The 22,266-nt window shown below is 40.4% G+C and overlaps 1 protein-coding gene across 4 annotated transcripts in view; it reads left to right on the forward strand.

Annotated features, from left to right (window-relative positions):
- The first annotated feature begins 2,910 nt into the window (after positions 1 to 2,910).
- ANKS1B (ankyrin repeat and sterile alpha motif domain containing 1B) overlaps positions 2,911 to 22,266 on the forward strand; it is a 168,271-nt gene continuing 148,915 nt past the window's right edge. Inside the window, exon 1 of one of the 4 annotated variants that reach the window (XM_075344279.1) lies at positions 2,911 to 3,551. The gene's annotated coding sequence lies outside the window, so the exon portion shown is untranslated. The remainder of the gene's footprint in view (positions 3,552 to 22,266) is intronic. The other 3 variants (XM_075344280.1, XM_075344281.1, XM_075344282.1) reach the window with 3 other exon arrangements.

A 22,266-nucleotide genomic window follows, 5' to 3' on the forward strand; every position in this document is an offset into this window, starting at 1 on the left:
TACATCATCTCACCTGCATATACATTACATCATTAAGTCAGTGTATACCAGCAGTGCATATATATCATCTCACCTGTATATACCTAGTACAGCACCATATACATCATCTCACCTGTATATACCCAGTACAGCACCATATACATCATCTCACCTGTATATATCCAGTACAGCACCATATACATCATCTCACCTGTATATACCCAGTACAGCACCATATACATCATCTCACCTGTATATACCCAGTACAGCACCATACACATCATATATATCACCTGTATATACCGAGTACAGCATCATATACATCATCTCACCTGTATATACCCAGTACAGCACCATATGCATCATATCACCTGTATATACCCAGTACAGCACCATATACATCATCTCACCTGTATATACCCAGTACAGCACCATATACATCATCTCACCTGTATATATCCAGTACAGCACCATATACATCATCTCACCTGTATATACCCAGTACAGCACCATATACATCATCTCACCTGTATATACCCAGTACAGCACCATACACATCATATATATCACCTGTATATACCGAGTACAGCATCATATACATCATCTCACCTGTATATACCCAGTACAGCACCATATGCATCATATCACCTGTATATACCCAGTACAGCACCATATACATCATCTCACCTGTATATACCCAGTACAGCACCATATGCATCATATCACCTGTATATACCCAGTACAGCACCATACACATATCACCTGTATATACCCAGTACAGCACCATATACATCATCTCACCTGTATATATCCAGTACAGCACCATATACATCATCTCACCTGTATATACCCAATACAGCACCATATACATCATATCACCTGTATATACCCAGTACAGCACCATATGCATCATATCACCTGTATATACCCAGTACAGCACCATACACATCATATCACCTGTATATACACAGTACAGCACCATATACATCATCTCACCTGTATATACCCAGTACAGCACCATATGCATCATATCACCTGTATATACCCAGTACAGCACCATATACATCATCTCACCTATATATACCCAGTACAGCACCATATACATCATCTCACCTGTATATACCTAGTACAGCACCATATACATAATCTCACCTGTATATACCCAGTACAGCACCATATACATCATCTCACCTGTATATACCCAGTACAGCACCATATACATAATCTCACCTGTATATACCCAGTACAGCACCATATAAATCATCTCACCTGTATATACCCAGTACAGCACCATATACATCATCTCACCTGTATATACCCAGTACAGCACCATATACATCATCTCACCTGTATATACCCAGTACAGCACCATATACATCATCTCACCTGTATATACCCAGTACAGCACCATATACATCATCTCACCTGTATATACCCAGTACAGCACCATATACATCATCTCACCTGTATATACCCAGTACAGCACCATATGCATCATATCACCTGTATATACACAGTACAGCACCATATACATCATCTCACCTGTATATACCCAGTACAGCACCATATACATCATCTCACCTGTATATACCCAGTACAGCACCATATACATCATCTCACCTGTATATACCTAGTACAGCACCATATACATAATCTCACCTGTATATACCCAGTACAGCACCATATACATCATCTCACCTGTATATACCCAGTACAGCACCATATACATAATCTCACCTGTATATACCCAGTACAGCACCATATAAATCATCTCACCTGTATATACCCAGTACAGCACCATATACATAATCTCACCTGTATATACCCAGTACAGCACCATATACATCATCTCACCTGTATATACTCAGTACAGCACCATATACATCATCTCACCTGTATATACCCAGTACAGCACCATATACATAATCTCACCTGTATATACCCAGTACAGCACCATATACATAATCTCACCTGTATATACTCAGTACAGCACCATATACATCATCTCACCTGTATATACCCAGTACAGCACCATATACATCATCTCACCTGTATATATTCAGTACAGCACCATATACATCATCTCACCTGTATATACCCAGTACAGCACCATATACATAATCTCACCTGTATATACCCAGTACAGCACCATATACATCATCTCACCTGTATATACCCAGTACAGCACCATATACATCATCTCACCTGTATATACCCAGTACAGCACCATATACATCATCTCACCTGTATATACCCAGTACAGCATCATATACATCATCTCACCTGTATATACCCAGTACAGCACCATATACATCATCTCACCTGTATATACCCAGTACAGCACCATATACATCATCTCACCTGTATATACTCAGTACAGCACCATATACATCATCTCACCTGTATATACCCAGTACAGCACCATATACATCATCTCACCTGTATATACCCAGTACAGCACCATATACATTATCTCACCTGTATATACTTGTTACAGCACCATATACATCACGTCACCTGTATATACCCAGTACAGCATCATATACATAATCTCACCTGTATATACCCAGTACAGCATCATACACATAATCTCACCTGCATATACCCAGTACAGCACCATATACATCATCTCACCTGTATACACATTACATCATCATGTCATTGTATACCAGCAGTGTATATACATCATCTCACCTGTATATACCCGGTATAGCAGTATATATATCATCTCACCTGTATACACATTGCATCATCATGTCACTGTATACCAGCAGTGCATATATATCATCTCACCTGTATATAGCTAGTACAGCACCATATACATCATCATGTCAGTGTATAGCAGCAGTGCATACATATCATCTCACCTGCATGCACCAGTCTTCTGATCCTGGCACAGCTCATCTGCCCATTGCACACATCCCCCTCACCAGCATTCCCCAATGCCACACTGCACCCCCATCTCCTCGCATCCTTGTGCTCCCACAGCCCCCTCACACACAGACAAATCCCTGCACACCTCCCACTCACCTTCACATTCTGCTCCCCCTTCCCCAGCCCTTCCACATCCCCCATAACCCTGCTCTGTGCATCCTTCCCTGCTCAGCCTGCATCCTCTATACCAGTCAGCCATTACCGTATTGTGTGGAGCATAAGCGCACTGCTTGATTGACAGCCTATATCCATAGAAACAGAGCAGGCAGAGACACTCCATACAAGCAGCCTGGGCTGTGTGACGAGCCTCTGCCATATACGGCTCTGGGGATAATGCAATAGATGCTTTTTTTTTTCTTCCTTCCATGCATGTGAGATCATTCAGTAACCTTATTCTATCAGCAGGGTGATGAGGATCTGTGGGGAGACTGGCACCCCAGCTCACGTGTTGCAGTCTCCAGCCCTGCACTGACTGATCTGCCAATTTTGTAGCCTTTTTTTTCTTCTATTTTGTATTCTTTTTTTTCTATATTTTGATACATGCATTCTATAGTGTAAATATTTGGAATCTGTGTGATTGTCTCTGGTCGGTGAGGATCCTCTGCGATCTGTTGGATTTTTTCATTCTCTTGGGGGTGGTAAGTAACAATGTAACAATTTGAGGGTCTGGGGGGGCTGCATATCTGCACATGAACTTTGGTGGGGTGGATATGGGTATTAGTCAGGGTGCATTGATGATACATTGACATGATACATCTGTATCTGCTCAGCAGGCAGGTGTTGCATGCAGAATGTGATGTGATGCCTCTGATTGCAGAAGCATGGGAATATATACTGTATACTGTATACATGTAGGTGTGTGATATGTAGTATCTGCCTGTATCTATTACAACATCATATCCACTTTGCTTGTGTATTTTACAGAGGGAGGGGGGTAGAGGGAATGCCAAAAGGGATCTATCTGTTCACTGTAATGTAGGATATGAAGGCCTTATCTGCATGGGGATATATCCCCCTCCCCTCCCCCTCCATCTATTAATAAATAATATAATGCACACTTCATTTTCAGTCATTGGCTTTTCAGACACTGCTTCATTTTTGGGGGTTTAATGATAGGGAATATCACAAATATATTAAGACTCAGGCCTGATAGAGCGAGGAGTTAATGTGCAGATGGGATGAATATGAACATGGAGAATATTCAATTATTTGCAAATCCTATTAAGTTATCCATCCACATAGATAGACATTAGGTAAATACCAGCAGAGCTTCATGATGGAGTGTCACAGTAATGAGTTTTTTTGGATGCTGTTTGCACCATCTGGATTATCAGCAATGGTTTAATATTCGCCTCATTTAGGACTTTGGAAAGTTCCCATAGTGTTGTGAGGGCTATAAGCTGTGCAATATACATCCCACTTTGATTCTTTGATCTGGAAACAAACCTCAAAGCTAATACTGCAAGCTACAAGATATTTCTATAGCACCAACATGTTCCATAGCGTCGTACACAGAATATAATGCTACACATCAGTGCCTGTCCACATACAAACCTCAAAGCTAATACTGCAAGCTACAAGATATTTTTCTAGCACCAACATGTTCCATAGCGTCGTACACAGAAGATAATGCTACACATCAGTGCCTGTCCACATACAAACCTCAAAGCTAATACTGCAAGCTACAAGATATTTCTATAGCACCAACATGTTCCATAGCGTCGTACACAGAATATAATCCTACACATCTGTGCCTGTCCACATACAAACCTCAAAGCTAATACTGCAAGCTACAATATATTTTTATAGCACCAACATGTTCCATAGCGTCGTACACAGAATATAATGCTACACATCAGTGCCTGTCCACATACAAACCTCAAAGCTAATACTGCAAGCTACAAGATATTTTTATAGCACCAACATGTTCCATAGCGTCGTACACAGAAGATAATGCTACACATCAGTGCCTGTCCACATACAAACCTCAAAGCTAATACTGCAAGTTACAAGATATTTTTATAGCACCAACATGTTCCATAGCGTCGTACACAGAATATAATGCTACACATCAGTGCCTGTCCACATACAAACCTCAAAGCTAATACTGCAAGCTACAAGATATTTCTATAGCACCAACATGTTACATAGCGTCGTACACAGAATATAATTCTGCACATCAGTGCCTGTCCACATACAAACCTCAAAGCTAATACTGCAAGCTACAAGATATTTCTATAGCACCAACATGTTACATAGCGTCGTACACAGAATATAATTCTACACATCAGTGCCTGTCCACATACAAACTTCAAAGCTAATACTGCAAGCTACAAGATATTTCTATAGCACCAACATGTTACATAGCGTCGTACACAGAATATAATTCTACACATCAGTGCCTGTCCACATACAAACCTCAAAGCTAATACTGCAAGCTACAATATATTTTTATAGCACCAACATGTTCCATAGCGTCGTACACAGAATATAATGCTACACATCAGTGCCTGTCCACATACAAACCTCAAAGCTAATACTGCAAGCTACAAGATATTTTTCTAGCACCAACATGTTCCATAGCGTCGTACACAGAATATAATTCTACACATCAGTGCCTGTCCACATACAAACTTCAAAGCTAATACTGCAAGCTACAATATATTTTTATAGCACCAACATGTTCCATAGCGTCGTACACAGAATATAATGCTACACATCAGTGCCTGTCCACATACAAACCTCAAAGCTAATACTGCAAGCTACAAGATATTTTTCTAGCACCAACATGTTCCATAGCGTCGTACACAGAATATAATTCTACACATCAGTGCCTGTCCACATACAAACTTCAAAGCTAATACTGCAAGCTACAATATATTTTTATAGCACCAACATGTTCCATAGCGTCGTACACAGAATATAATGCTACACATCAGTGCCTGTCCACATACAAACCTCAAAGCTAATACTGCAAGCTACAATATATTTTTATAGCACCAACATGTTCCATAGCGTCGTACACAGAATATAATTCTACACATCAGTGCCTGTCTGCATATGGATTTACTTATTTCTTTATCCATTAGGCAATAAGGAAAAAAAAAAGCAAGTTGAAAAATTTACACCGACGTAAATAAAATCTCTATTTTTAATTGGGGATAGCCGAATAGTAACTCTTCGTGTTCGGATAATGCCTACCGAATACCGAGTACTAGTCCAGTATTCGGCACGGCAAGAAAAATCGCCAGGTTCCCCACTGACTTGCATTAGGTTCGTTATTGATGACGAATACCGGAATAGAACTTTGCGATTCGTTACGAACATTCCGATCACAAATATTTACTATTAGTTCCACTCTCTTTATAAACATACCGGAATAGAACTTTGGGATTGTTCTGAACATTCCGATCACAAATATTTTACTATTAATTCAACTCTAATAGAACTTTGAGATTCGTTGCGAACATTCCGATCACAAATATTTACTATTAGTTCAACTCTCTTTATACACATACCGGAATAGAACTTTGGGATTGTTCTGAACATTCCGATCACAAATATTTTACTATTAATTCAACTCTAATAGAACTTTGAGATTCGTTGCGAACATTCCGATCACAAATATTTACTATTAGTTCAACTCTCTTTATAAACATACTGGAATAGAGCTTTGGGATTCGTTACAAACATTCCGAATACGAATATTTACTATTAGTTCCACTCTATTTATATAGATACCGGAACAGAACTTTGCGATTCGTTACGAACATTCCGAACACAAATAGTTACTATTAGTTCAACTCTATATATAAATATACCAGAATAGAACTTTGGGATTCGTTACAAACATTCCGAACACAAATATTTACTATTAGTTCCACTCTCTTTATAAACATACCAGAATAGAACTTTGGGATTCGTTGCGAACATTCTGAACACAAATATTTACTATTAGTTTAACTCTATAGACATACCGGAACAGAACTTTGGGATTCGTTACGAACATTCCGAACACGAATATTTACTATTAGTTCCACTCTATTTATAAAGATACTGGAACAGAACTTTGGGATTCGTTGCGAACATTCCGATCACAAATATTTTACTATTAGTTTTACTCTATAAACATACCGGAATAGAACTTTGCGATTCGTTACGAACATTCCGAACACAAATATTTACTATTAGTTCAACTCTCTATATAAATATACCGGAACAGAACTTTGGGATTCGTTGCGAACATTCCGATCACAAATATTTACTATTAGTTCAACTCTATTAGAACTTTGGGATTCATTACAAACATTCCAAACACAAATATTTACTATTAGTTCAACTCTATAAACATACCGGAACAGAACTTTGGGATTTGTTGCGAACATTCCGAACACAAATATTTACTAATCACCCAACTCTATTTATAAACATACCGGCACAGAACTTTGGGATTCGTTGCGAACATTCTGATCACAAACATTTACTATTACTTCCACTCTATTTCTAAACATACTGGAACAGAACTTTGGTATTCGTTGCGAACATTCCGAACACAAATATTAACTATTAGTTCAACTTTATTTATAAACATACCAGAACAGAACTTTGGGATTGGTTACAAACATTCCGATCACAAATATTTACTATTACTTCCACTCTGTTTATAAACATACCGGAACAGAACTTTAGGATTTGATGCGAACATTCCGATCATAAATATTTACTATTAGTTCAACTCTATATATATAAACATACTGGAACAGAACTTTTGGGATTCGTTGCGAACATTCCGAGCACACATATTTACTATTAGTTCCACTCTATTTATAAACATACCAGAACAGAACTTTGGGATTGGTTACGAACATTCCAAACACAAATTTTTACTATTAGTTCAACTGTATATATAAATATACCAGAATAGAACTTTGGCATTCGTTACGAACATTCCGAACACAAATATTTACTATTCACCCAACTCTATAAACATTAAAATTAGTCCATAGAATAACAAAAATCCAATGGAAGTCCATGGAATAAGTAGAGGGCAAGCAACACGACGCGTTTTGGACTGGAAACTGGGGAATATTAGGGATCGTACAAACTCCGCAGAGATGTTATCCCAGGTTGGGTTGAAAGTTAGGACTTGGGAGCGATATGGGAATATTGGTAACCACTGAGCCAACAAGTTATTTTTTAATTTCTTAAAGGAAGTAGTTCTGTGGACAATGGGGGATAATGGTTAACTTGATGTGGGCGCCCCCCACCGAACACCGGTCAGAAGAAGCATGGGGCGTCTTGGCCATGAACTCTGCTCCTCATTCTGTGGGCTAGTGCAGATGACCATATTTTCGGTCTGAGTGCCACCTGTTAAAAAATTGGATTGCACTCGGACCAATGGTATTCAATGGGGCAGTACAGGTGACCATATTTTCGAGCAGAATGCCATCTGTCATAACATCATATCACAGTCGAACCAATGTTATTCAATAGGGCAGTGCAGATGTCCAATTTTTTCCCCAGAGTGGTCCGAGAAAATAAATTGCAGCGTGTACTTTTTTCCTCCGAGAATCGGATGACATTCAACCATTCAAGGCTTTGGGTCCATGAAAAAAATCAGATCCAAGTGTGGTCCGATTTTCCCGGACTGACAGAATGAAGAAGATGGAGAAACCTTTTTTTATACTCCATCTCCAAAAAAAAATAGATCCCACTCTGATCAAATTCGGATCAGAGTCTGATTAGCAAAATTGGACCTTTTTTTTCGGATAGGGAACATACATTTGTGTAAACCCAGCCAAAGTGTATGAAACACTTTATCGTTGAAGCACCATTGTAAGAAAAAGGTTTGTTTGGATAAAATTAACTTAAAGGGGTCGTCCACCTTTGTTGAGGACATTTTTTTTGTCTTAGATGTATGGATTTGGTGCTCAAAATCAATTTTGGAATTGGGTTTCATTAAAAACATTTTCATCATTTGCTTTTATAAATTGTTTGTTACCTGCACATTCAACTTTGATGCCTATGGTCATAAATCAGATGAGAGGAGTTCAGAAAAAAAGACAGAAAAGTCATATCAGACCATTATAGTGAGCTGACTGACTGATTCTCAGTTTACTCATTCTGCATCCCGCAGAAAACGGAGAATGCAGGAGACAGAGGGAGCCAAAATGTAATGAAAATTGCAAAAATGATTTTATGTCCCAATTACATGCATTTAAGCAAGAGAAAAAAAATTGTCTTCAAAGATTGACAACCCGTATAAATTAAAGGGGTATTCGTATCTTTTAAAGTGATACCATACTGTTAAGGCATCAGTTAAGACTTAACTTCTAGGAACCTTACCATGTCCAAGAATGAAGGGGTGCAGCACTAGTTTAGTGTCTGTTTTCTCCCAGTGATCAGGTGTGCAAAAAAGTGCAGGACTGCCTCATTATGGGGACATGTCAGGTGGAGCATGGCCCCATTAAAGGGACATGTCAGGTGCAGCAATGCCTCATTAAAGGGAACATGTCAGGTGCAGCACTGCCCCATTAAAGGGAACATGTCAGGTGCAGCACTGCCCCATTAAAGGGAACATGTCAGGTGCAGCATTGCTCCATTAAAGGTACATGTCAGGTGCAGCACTGCCCCATTAAAGGGACATATCAGGTGCCGCACTGCCCTATTAAAGGGACATGTAAGGTGCAGCACAGCCCCATTAAAGATACATGTCAGAGTGCAGCACTGCCCCATTAAAGGGACATGTAAGGAGCAGCACTGCCCCATTAAAGGTACATGTCAGGTGCGGCACTGCCCCATTAAAGGGACATGTCAGGTGCGGCACTGTCCCATTAAAGAGACATGTCAGGTGCGGCACTGACTCTTTAAAGGGACATGTAAGGAGCAGCACTGCTCCATTAAAGGTACATGTAAGGAGCAGCACTGCCCCATTAAAGGTACATGTCAGGTGCGGCACTGCCCCATTAAAGGGACATGTCAGGTGCGGCACTGCCCCATTAAAGGGAAATGTCAGGTGCGGCACTGCCTCATTAAAGGGACATGTCAGGTGCAGCGCTGCCCCATTAAAGGGAACATGTCAGGCGCAGCACTGCCTCATTAAAAGGAACATGTCAGGTGCAGCACTGCCCCATTAAAGGGAACATGTCAGGTGCGGTACTGCCTCGTTAAAGGGAACTTGTCTGGTGTAGCACTGCTCCATTAAAGGAAACATGTCAGGTGCAGCACAGCCCTATTAAAGGGACATGTCAGGTGCAGCACTGCCTCGTTAAAGGGAACTTGTCTGGTGTAGCACTGCTCCATTAAAGGAAACATGTCAGGTGCAGCACAGCCCTATTAAAGGGACATGTCAGGTGCAGCAATGCCTCACTAAAGGGAAACATGTAAGGTGCAGCATTGCTCCATTAAAGGAGAAATGTCTGGTGCAGCACTCTCATTAAAGGGAACATGTCAGGCGCAGCATGCACCATTAAAGGGGAAATGTCTGGTGCAGCACTGCTCCATTAAAGGGAAAATGTCTGACGCAGCACTGCCCCATTAAAGGGGAAATGTCTGGTGCAGCACTGCTCCATTAAAGGGAAAATGTCTGACGCAGCACTGCCCCATTAAAGGGGAAATGTCTGGTGCAGCACTGCTCCATTAAAGGGAAAATGTCTGACGCAGCACTGCCCCATTAAAGGGGAAATGTCTGGTGTAGCACTGCTCCATTAAACGGAACATGTCGGGTGCGGCACAGCCCCATTAAAGAGAACATGTCGGGTACAGCACAGCCCCATTAAAGAGAACATGTTGGGTGCAGCGCTGCCCCATTAAAGGTGAACACGTCAGCACATTTGGAAATAGTGGCATGGCTTTATATTAACCTGTCCTCCACTAAAAATAACCTTTTTTTTTAGAGATTCGATATGACAGTCATGAAAAACCCATAGTAGAGGCCATATGCGTATCAAACTGGAAGTGCACTGTCAGTGCAAGTCAAGTGCATAGACCCGCCCCCAGTGCACTTCCAATCTGATTTGCATATGGATTCTTTTGTAAATTTCTCATGATTAACACATCAGATCTCTATAAAAAAAGGTGACATTTTTATTGGGGGACAAGGTCCTATTGTGCCATACGTAAAAACATGCTGACAGGTTCCCTTTCAGACCCAAATGCCTAAAAGTAAAGCCTGGAAGAAGTCCACACCCCAGTACTATGGACTTGCTGTCACCGTCCTTGCACTTCAAAGTGTAGTTAGCGGTGGGTATAAATCAGAGGCGGACATATCATTGGTGCAACCAGGGGCTCAAGAGGAAAGACGGCCATTTTTGGCTCCAAAGCAGGCGCAATTTTGCATTTTTATGTGCTCTTGGGCTGCAATGGACCCATATATTGTTCAGGCACAGGGACCTTTCCTATCTATGTCTGCCAGTGGTATAATTATATTGCACAATAGCATGGAGGTGGAGTGGTGCCCCCTGCTGGCTGCTATTGGCAAGCTACCCAAACCTTCACCTCGTACAATAACAGGCGCAGGCTGCAAATGTTCCTTATTGTGGTGTGAATGACTCCATTATGAGTAAGTCCAATGAAAGACTCCAGTTTTCCTTAGTAGTTGGTCAATCTATAAAAGTGCTAACGACACAGTGCCGGCTGTAAAGCTCATGATATATACAGTTAGGTCCAGAAATATTTGGACAGTGACACAAGTTTTGTTATTTTAGCTGTTTACAAAAACATGTTCAGAAATACAATTATATATATAATATGGGCTGAAAGTGCACACTCCCAGCTGCAATATGAGAGTTTTCACATCCAAATCGGAGAAAGGGTTTAGGAATCATAGCTCTGTAATGCATAGCCTCCTCTTTTTCAAGGGACCAAAAGTAATTGGACAAGGGACTCTAAGGGCTGCAATTAACTCTGAAGGCGTCTCCCTCATTAACCTGTAATCAATGAAGTAGTTAAAAGGTCTGGGGTTGATTACAGGTGTGTGGTTTTGCATTTGGAAGCTGTTGCTGTGACCAGACAACATGCGGTCTAAGGAACTCTCAATTGAGGTGAAGCAGAACATCCTGAGGCTGAAAAAAAGAAAAAATCCATCAGAGAGATAGCAGACATGCTTGGAGTAGCAACATCAACAGTCGGGTACATTCTGAGAAAAAAGGAATTGACTGGTGAGCTTGGGAACTCAAAAAGGCCTGGGCGTCCACGGATGACAACAGTGGTGGATGATCGCCGCATACTTTCTTTGGTGAAGAAGAACCCGTTCACAACATCAACTGAAGTCCAGAACACTCTCAGTGAAGTAGGTGTATCTGTCTCTAAGTCAACAGTAAAGAGAAGACTCCATGAAAGTAAATACAAAGGGTTCACATCTAGATGCAAACCATTCATCAATTCCAAAAATAGACAGGCCAGAGTTAAATTTGCTGAAAAACACCTCATGAAGCCAGCTCAGTTCTGGAAAAGTATTCTATGGACAGATGAGACAAAGATCAACCTGTACCAGAATGATGGGAAGAAAAAAGTTTGGAGAAGAAAGGGAACGGCACATGATCCAAGGCACACCACATCCTCTGTAAAACATGGTGGAGGCAACGTGATGGCATGGGCATGCATGGCTTTCAATGGCACTGGGTCACTTGTGTTTATTGATGACATAACAGCAGACAAGAGTAGCCGGATGAATTCTGAAGTGTACCGGGATATACTTTCAGCCCAGATTCAGCCAAATGCCGCAAAGTTGATCGGACGGCGCTTCATAGTACAGATGGACAATGACCCCAAGCATACAGCCAAAGCTACCCAGGAGTTCATGAGTGCAAAAAAGTGGAACATTCTGCTATGGCCAAGTCAATCACCAGATCTTAACCCAATTGAGCATGCATTTCACTTGCTCAAATCCAGACTTAAGACGGAAAGACCCACAAACAAGCAAGACCTGAAGGCTGCGGCTGTAAAGGCCTGGCAAAGCATTAAGAAGGAGGAAACCCAGCGTTTGGTGATGTCCATGGGTTCCAGACTTAAGGCAGTGATTGCCTCCAAAGGATTCGCAACAAAATATTGAAAATAAAAATATTTTGTTTGGGTTTGGTTTATTTGTCCAATTACTTTTGACCTCCTAAAATGTGGAGTGTTTGTAAAGAAATGTGTACAATTCCTACAATTTCTATCAGATATTTTTGTTCAAACCTTCAAATTAAATGTTACAATCTGCACTTGAATTCTGTTGTAGAGGTTTCATTTCAAATCCAATGTGGTGGCATGCAGAGCCCAACTCGCGAAAATTGTGTCACTGTCCAAATATTTCTGGACCTAACTGTATATATATATATATATATATATATATATATATATATATAAAAATATATATATATATCACAGCCTTACATACAATTGGATAACAAGACTGTTTTCTGTGTGTATTAGCTTGTGGGTCTATGACAGTGATTATGGGGTGTAAAGCCATGGACAAAGTCCCCCTTGCATTATGTGTCATCCGTCAAGCTGAAGTCGAAGGGTCATGCCGCTGTGACCTCGGAGGAACTATATATATAAATACTAATATGACCTACATCCCAAACCATCTTGAAGGGGTTGTAAAAAAAAGAATCTGCATATTGGTTTATTTGGTTCTATAGGTTTGGTGTTACAGCTCAGGCCTATTCACTAGAATGGTGATCAGCTGCAATATCTGACACATCCTATGCACAAGAGGGGCGCTGTTTTGTTCCCTATAATTAGCTAGTTCAGTGGGAAACTTTCTAGATACATTTTTTTTTGTTATAGCTAAAAATAATTTTTCCAATTGGGTATCATTAACATTTTTTGCACTGTTTGCCTCTATAGCTTCCATCTTGCACTATCAATTGCTGTATGTAGAATGAGTCTTATCTGTTTGTTTCTGAGCTCATCTCAGCTCATATATGACCACAGACCACATCAAAGTTGATACTATCACTGTTGACAGTCTGACGGGGAGTCTGCAGTCCTTATCCGTTTGTTTCTGAGCTCATCTCAGCTCATTTATGACCACAGACCACATCAAAGTTGACAGTATCACTGTTAGATCAGTTTTGAGAAATCTAGCCGATAGCAACCAATCAGAGTGCAGCTTTCTTTTCTCCAGAGCAGTTTATGAAATGAAAGCTCCACCCTGATTGGTTACTATGGGCAATAAAGATGGCAGCAGTATTCGTTTTAATCACTATGTCCCATTGTGTTTGTTATACCTAGTTCACGACCTGAGGTGAAGGTGTATGACTTCTTTAGTGTGCTTTGTGCCATGTACCGCTCTCTTAGGCCATGCGCTTGGCACAAGTCACTCAGTTTTGATAAATTTGTCCCATAGCAACCAATCAGAGTGCAGCTTACTTTTCCCCAGAGCAGTTTATGAAATGAAAGCTGTTCTGTGATTGGTTGCTATGATCAATAAAGATGGCCGTTTAAATCAATATGTCCCATAGTGTTATACCTAGTTCACGGCCTGAGGTGATGGTGTATGACCTCTTTAGTGTTCTTTGTGTCATATACTGTTCTCTTAGGCCATGCGCTTGGCAGAAGTCACTCGGTTTTGATAAATCTGTCCCATAGCAACCAATCACAGTGCAGCTTTCTTTTCTCCACAGCAGTTTATTAAATGAAAGATGCACTGTGATTGGTTGATATGGTCAATAAACATGGCCGTTTTAATCAACATGTCCCATTGTGTTATACCTGAGGTAATGGTGTATGACTTCTTTAGTGTTCTTTGTGTCATATACCATTCGTGTAGGCCATGCACTTGGCACAAGTCACTCTTAGATCAGTTTTGATAAATACGTCCCATAGCAACCAATCAGAGTGCAGCTTTCATTTTTCCAGAGCAGTTTATGAAATCAAAGCTGCTCTGTGATTGGTTGCTATGGGCAACAAAGATATATTACCTTTTTTTAACAAAATATAGACCCCCAATTTTGAAGACTGACTGGCATTGGTCCTGGGTGCCCTAAGAGAAGAGGCCCCACATTCACGAGGAGACATGTTCCTCTCCATCAACTTGGCACTTCTTTTAGTTGCTATCCAGCAATGTAAGAAAAATAATCCAGTCATGGAATGGAATTAGGGACCCTACTCCTCATTTGTAGGGGGGCGCGGGAGGGTTGTTAAGTCCCTTTTCTTTTGGTCTTGTTGTATTCGTTGACAAGTTTGGTTCAAAATGGCACAAGTTGTTCAAGATTCTTGCACAAAATCAAACATGCTCTTTATTTTTGGCTTTAAGCCTTTTTGTGTCTGTTTAGCGCTAACATTCGCATGCTTCTCTAAATCCAGGGTGTGTATCCTTTTTTCTGCCAAGGGCCATTTAGATATTTCTATCCTTATTCGGCGGCCATATAGGATTGTCAACTTAAAATTTATCCTTCTAAATTTGGGTAAACATTTAATTAACTCCCCCTAATGTGGTGGCTGGAGCTGCTTCTTATATAGGAGAAACTGAGACTGCTGTATAAACATTCCAAAGAAGACACTGAGACTGCTGTATAAACATTCCAAAGGAGACGCTGAGACTGCTGTATAAACATTCTATAGGAGACACTGAGACTGCTGTATAAACATTCCAAAGGAGACACTGAGACTGCTGTATAAACATTCCAAAGGAGACACTGAGACTGCTGTATAAACATTCCAAAGGAGACACTGAGACTGCTGTATAAACATTCCATAGGAGACACTGAGACTGCTGTATAAACATTCCAAAGGAGACACTGAGACTGCTGTATAAACATTCTATAGGAGACACTGAGACTGCTGTATAAACATTCCAAAGGAGACACTGAGACTGCTGTATAAACATTCCAAAGGAGACACTGAGACTGCTGTATAAACATTCCGTAGGAGACACTGAGACTGCTGTATAAACATTCCGTAGGAGACACTGAGACTGCTGTATAAACATTCCAAAGGAGACACTGAGACTGCTGTATAAACATTCCAAAGGAGACACTGAGACTGCTCTTAAGGTTTATGTACAATTGATTGCAGCCGAAAGTTGTTCATACCTAGATGTATGGTACACTACAGGTCTCCTCAAAGGGGGAAATTTATCACTGCTCACATTACATTAATAGAACTCAAGCGGTGGGAAGTCTGCAGTATATATATATCACATAGGAGATACTGGGACTGCTGTATACATCACATAGGATATACTGAGACTGCTATATAAACATTACATAGAAGACACTGAGACTGCTGTATATACATCATATAGGAGATACTCAGACAGCTGTATAAACATCGCATAGGAGACACTGGGACTGTTGAATATACATCACATAGGTTGCATTGGGACTGACCGATGTACACCAAATAGGGAACACTGGGACTGATGCATAAACATTACATAGTATACAATTAGACTGGTACATAGACATCACATAGTATACACTGAGACTGCTGTATCCATCATATAGGATATATTGAGGCATCTGTATCCATCACAAAGAATACACTGAGACTCTGCTGAACTGACATCACATAGTAGACACTGTGACTGGTGAATATATATCACATAGTATACACAGGGACTGTTGTATTTACAACACATAGGATACACTGTGACTGGCGTATTTACATCACACAGGAGACACTGAGACTGGTGTATAAACACCACATAGGAGACACTGGTGATGGTGTATATACATCACATAGGAGACACTGGGGCTGGTGTGCATACATCACATAGCATACACAGGGACTTGTGTATAAACATTACATAGGAGACACTGGGACTGATGTACATATATCACATAGGAGACACTGGGGCTAATGTACATACATCATATAGGAGACACTGGGAGTGGAGTATATACATCACATAGGAGACACTGGGACTGGTATATACATATCACATATGAGACTGGTATATAAACATCACATATGAGACGATGGGGCTGGTGTATAGACAGGTCTATAGATATCACAAAGGATACACAGGCTGCTGTATATATGTATCACATAAGCGAATGCAATGACTGCCTTCTTCATAGGGACAGTAGGGCAGAGCGCACTTATTCCGCCTACTGCCGGCAAAAAAGGGCAAACGGCCCTAAAACTGCGGTCCTCAGAAATTTGCCCATGGACCAAAGAAAATAAAATCACTGGTCGTTAACTGCCCACAGGCTGTAGGTTCCCCGACCCTGTGCTAAACTGTAACAAAATTTATACCCAAATACCAGACAAACATAAAATCACTTTTTAAAATTTGAAATTAATGAATCCGCCAAAAACATCTGAAAGCCGTCAAACGTTGCCCACAATAGCGAACATAAAAAAAAACAAAAAAAAATTGGTGTATATGTATAAAATTAAAAAGGCAGAAATGAAAAGAAGAATAAGGCGCAATTGAAAAAGACGACGGTTCTGATTAGCCAAGATCAGCATTGTTGATGAAGGGGCATGCTGGGGTTAACCAGGTTCATCTGAAAAGTGGAGTGTGCCTTCATGCGTTATTGCCACAAATTTTACTCTATTCTGGCGTCATCATTTTGATCAATAAGGGGCAAAATACTAGACAAAAAAAGCACAAATGCAATAACGAATAGGGCACTATGTCATAATTCATTCCTATGAATTTGATGACCATGGTTGACCTCTCTTTCTAAAAGATGGCAAAGCTAGAGTAGGAAAAAAAATTGCAAAAGTCACAATTTTTGCAATTTTTTGAGATTTCAGTTTTACCCCAGATTTCTGCCACAAACTGCAAGGAATTGTCCACAGAAGGTAGTCTGTTGTGATGCTCTATCACTAGGTGTCACTACCTACCACTAGTAGAGGAGTAGTCAAATTAGCCAGGGTCAGAAAGCGGGAGGACACGACAGGAAACTGTGAGCTGGTGGAGACGTGGTCAGGGAACCAGCTGGAGGTCAGGACTCAGGAGCCAGGAGGTCACGTATTGAACAAGGGAGAAAGTGGAGCTAAGGTCAGGGTATGAGCCAGAGTCAGGAGCCAGGAAGTCACATATGAAACACAGGGAGAAACCAGAGCCGAGGTCAGGGTACGAGTCGGGATCAGGAACCTGGAAGTCACGTATGGAACACAAGGAGAAAGCAAAGCCTAGGTCAGAGTACGAGCCGGGGTCAGGAGCCAGGAAGTCACCTATGGAACACAGTGAGAAAGCGGAGCCAAGGTCAGGATATGAGGCAGGGGCCAGGAGCCAGTAAGCCACATATGAAACACAGGGAGAAACAAGGTTAGGGTATGAGCCGAGGGTCAGAAGACAGGAAGTCATGTCAGAGTCAGGGACACAGGCGGAGAAAGGTAACTAGGGAACAGGGTCAAGGGACAAGATCAGAACACTTCACTTATGGGAGCCAGAAGAACTAACTGAAGAAAAGGAACTATGACTGGCGGCATTCCGGGTGACGTTGCTCCCTATTGAAGCAGAGCAATCACCCGGAACGAGGCGCCTGTGAACAGGCCCCTCCCAGGACCAATGTAGGACCTGAGGTCGGGAAACAACCCGTCCACCAGAGTTCAATACAACAACAGAGCATCGGCTATGCAGGAGAGCCGAGCACCACAAATCAGAACCATGACACTGTTAAGGCCCCGTCACACACAGAGATAAATCTTTGGCAGATCTGTGGTTGCAGTGAAATCATGGACATATTGTTCCATTTGTCCACAGCCACAAACCTGGCACTGATTGACCACAATTTCACTGCAACCACAGATCTGCCAAAGATTTATCTCTGTGTGTGACAGGGCCTTTAGGGTTAGAGACCTGCACATCTCTAGTGATGTGCATATGAGGTTTCTTTTGGCACACAAACCGGAATAATTTCTCTCCGTTCCTTTACGCTCTATTGAGGCAATAACATAAATCATAATTTAGTTGCTGTCACTATTTTTAGGTTGCATTCTCATGGATATTGGCCTGACTTTTTGTAAATGAGGGTGGGTGACAAGTGCACTTGGAAACAGGTCATAGCTGCTCGGAGCAACGAATGAAACCCCCGAGCCGCAAATCGGCTCCTGATCTAGTGATCCTATCATCGCATCTTTGGAAAAATGACCTTGAAGTGAGTGTTTTCCCCATTGTCGCGCACTAACAAAAGAAGCTTCACAACAGCAAAGCCGATAGTAGCGTGAGAGCTGCTGACGCTGGTGATTTTTTTGCTCTTATTTTGGAGGGATTATTTCACAGTCGATGTTAATCATCTCCCTCAATACATAGTAGCCAATCGCTCATTGTCACCGACTAACGAGCGCGCAGTAATTAGTTTGTTTCATTGCGATTCTAAACGAGCAACGCTAATCACCCGTTGCTCTCTTTGGGTCCCAGTTTTACGCTTACGGGAGGTTCATTTACTTTTACGGTGTGTTTATTGGTTTCGGTGACGTTGACCTATATGCGTCCGTCCGATGTCAGCACCTCTCCTCTGCATACGTGTCAGCCTCTGCAGACGTGCAGCATTTGTTATGTGACATGAGAACGGAGTTAACCGTCTCTATCACCTCTAAATGACCTCTTTTGTTTAAGCACCATAGCGCCATTTCCACACTCCGCACTTCAATTGTACTTCAGCCGTGCCTTCAATTCCCATTTCATTCATCCCTGGCTGCATTGTATTCAGTGCTCTAAATTATATTGTTTATGGTTTTTTTTTCTATGCGCATTTATATTAGTCTATTTTTTATGTGTGTGTATATATATATATAAATATATATATATATATATATATATATATATATATATATATATATATATATATATACATACGGTATATATGTAAATAAATAAAATATATATATATATATATATATATATATATATGCAGTATATATATATATATATATATATATATATATATGCAAATATGTATTTATCTATTTTTTAAAATATTTATTTATAAATATTTTATATAAACAGAAATGTCGCACTGTCTTCTATGTGATATATGTACAGTGGGGAAAATAAATATTTAATACACTGCTGATTTAGCAACATTTCCTACCTACAAAGAATGGAAAGGTCTGTAATTTTTATCATAGGGGGACTTCAACTAAGACAGACAGAATAAAATAAAATTTCAGAAAATCACATTGTATGATTTTTAAATAATTAATTTGCATTTTATTGCATGCAAGAAGTATTTGATCATCGACCAACCAGCAAGAATTCTGCTCTCACAGATGTTATTTTTTCTCCTACTCTGCACTCATTACCTGTATTAATTGCACATTTTTTGAACTTGTTACCTGTCCACACAATCAATCAATCACACTCCAATCTCTCCATTATGGGCAAGACCAAAAAGCTGTTTAAGGACACCAGGGAAAAAGATTGTAGACCTACACAAGGCTGGGATGAGCTACAGGATAATAGGCAAGCAGCTTGGTGAGAAGGCAACAACTGTTGGCACAACGATTAGAATATGCAAGAAACACAAGATGACTGTCGGTCTCACTCAGTCTGAGGCTCCATGCAAGATCTCCCCTCATTAAGTAAGGATAATTCTGCGAAAGGTCAGGAATCAGCCCAGAACTACACTGGAGGACCTGGTCAATGCCCTGAAGAGAGCTGGGACCACAGTGTCAACGATTACTGTTACTAACAGACTAGGCAGTCATGGATTAAAATCCTGCAGGACAGAGAAGGTCCCTATGCTCAAGCCAGCACATGTCCAGGCTCATTTGAAGTTCATCAATGACCATCTGGATGATCCAGAGGAGGCATGGGAGAAGATCATGTGGTCAGATGAAACCAAAATAGAACTTTTTGGCATGATCGCTACTCACCCCAAGAACACTGTCCCAACCGTGCAGCATGGGAGTGGAAACATCATACTTTGGGGGAACTTTACTGCAAAGGGGACAGGACGACTGCACCGTATTGACGGAAGGATGGATGGGGTCATTTATTGCAAAATTTTGGCCAACAACTTCCTTCCCTCACTAAGAGCATTGAAGATGGGCCATGGCTGGGTTTTCCAGCATGACAGTGACAGCCAAGGCACGTAAGGAGAGGCTCCGTAAGAAGCATCTCAAGGTCCTGAAGTGGCCTAGCCAGTCTCTAGACCTGAACCCTATAGGAACTCTTTGGAAGAGTTGAAACTCAGTGTTGTCCAGTGACAACTACGAAACCTGTAAGATCTGGAGATCTATTGGAGGAGTCGCCAAAATCCCTGCTACAGTGTGTGCAAACCTGGTAAAAAACTACAGAAAAGATCCAATCTCTGTAATTGCAAACAAAGGTTTCTGTACCAAATATTAAATTCTGCTTTTCTATTGTATCAAATACTTTTTTCATGCAATAAAATGCTAATTAATTATTTAGAAATCATACAATATTATTTTCTGGATTTTTTTATTCTGTCTGTCACAGTTGAAGTGTAACTAGGATAAAAACTACAGAACTCTCCATTCTCTAGGTGGGAAAATGTGCAAAATCAACAGAGTATCAAATACTTATTTTCCCCACTATACACCATTCACAGTGTCTCCTATGTAATGTATTTAGAGAATTTTCAGTGTCTCCTATATGATGTGTATACAGCATTCTCAGTGTCTCCTATATGATGTATATAAATCATTCTCAGTGTCTCCTATATGATGTGTATACAGCATTCTCAGTGTCTCCTAAATGATGTATATAAATCATTCTCAGTGTCTCCTATATGATGTCTATACAGCATTCTCAGTGTCTCCTATATGATGTATATAAATCATTCTCAGTGTCTCCTATATGATGTATATACAGCATTCTCCTATGTGATATATACACCAGTCCCAGTGTATTCCATTTGATGTAGATTCAGCAGTCACCAGTCTCCTATAGATATATATTTTATGCACATTTATATTCCCAGATTTTAAAAGGGGTATATATAATCAAACTTGGTATGTGAATTGCTATTATGTTCACGAAACCACATACATATTTGAACAATGACATTCATGGAACTATGTAAATTAGTGCTACTTTTTTTTGTCCCAGGGAGCATTGCCCTGGATTGTAAGACTCCCTACGCCAGCTGGAGGTCTCCGCAAGGAGAAACACTATCCCCAGAGATCATGTAGCTATGAGGATGTTTCAGTCAAATGTACATTTTTTTAATGCAAGGTTATTTTTAGGTTCTACATTGATTTTCTGGGTTTTTTTTTCTGATACAGAGCTCCAAATCCCATGCACAGGCTCACATTAATCGGTTTATGCCAATTCTTAAAATAGGACCCGGCAAATAATAAATGAGGGCAAATGAAGAACAGAATTAAAAAAACCTTTTGCGGTGTTATACTGCCAAACATTGGATAAAAAAAAAAAAAATCAATAAAGTATTATAAAATAAAAAGAGGAAAAAATATGCTTATGGGCTATAAGAACAA

Source organism: Anomaloglossus baeobatrachus, chromosome 4 (genome assembly GCF_048569485.1).
Source record: "Anomaloglossus baeobatrachus isolate aAnoBae1 chromosome 4, aAnoBae1.hap1, whole genome shotgun sequence".
Lineage (NCBI taxonomy): Eukaryota > Metazoa > Chordata > Amphibia > Anura > Aromobatidae > Anomaloglossus > Anomaloglossus baeobatrachus.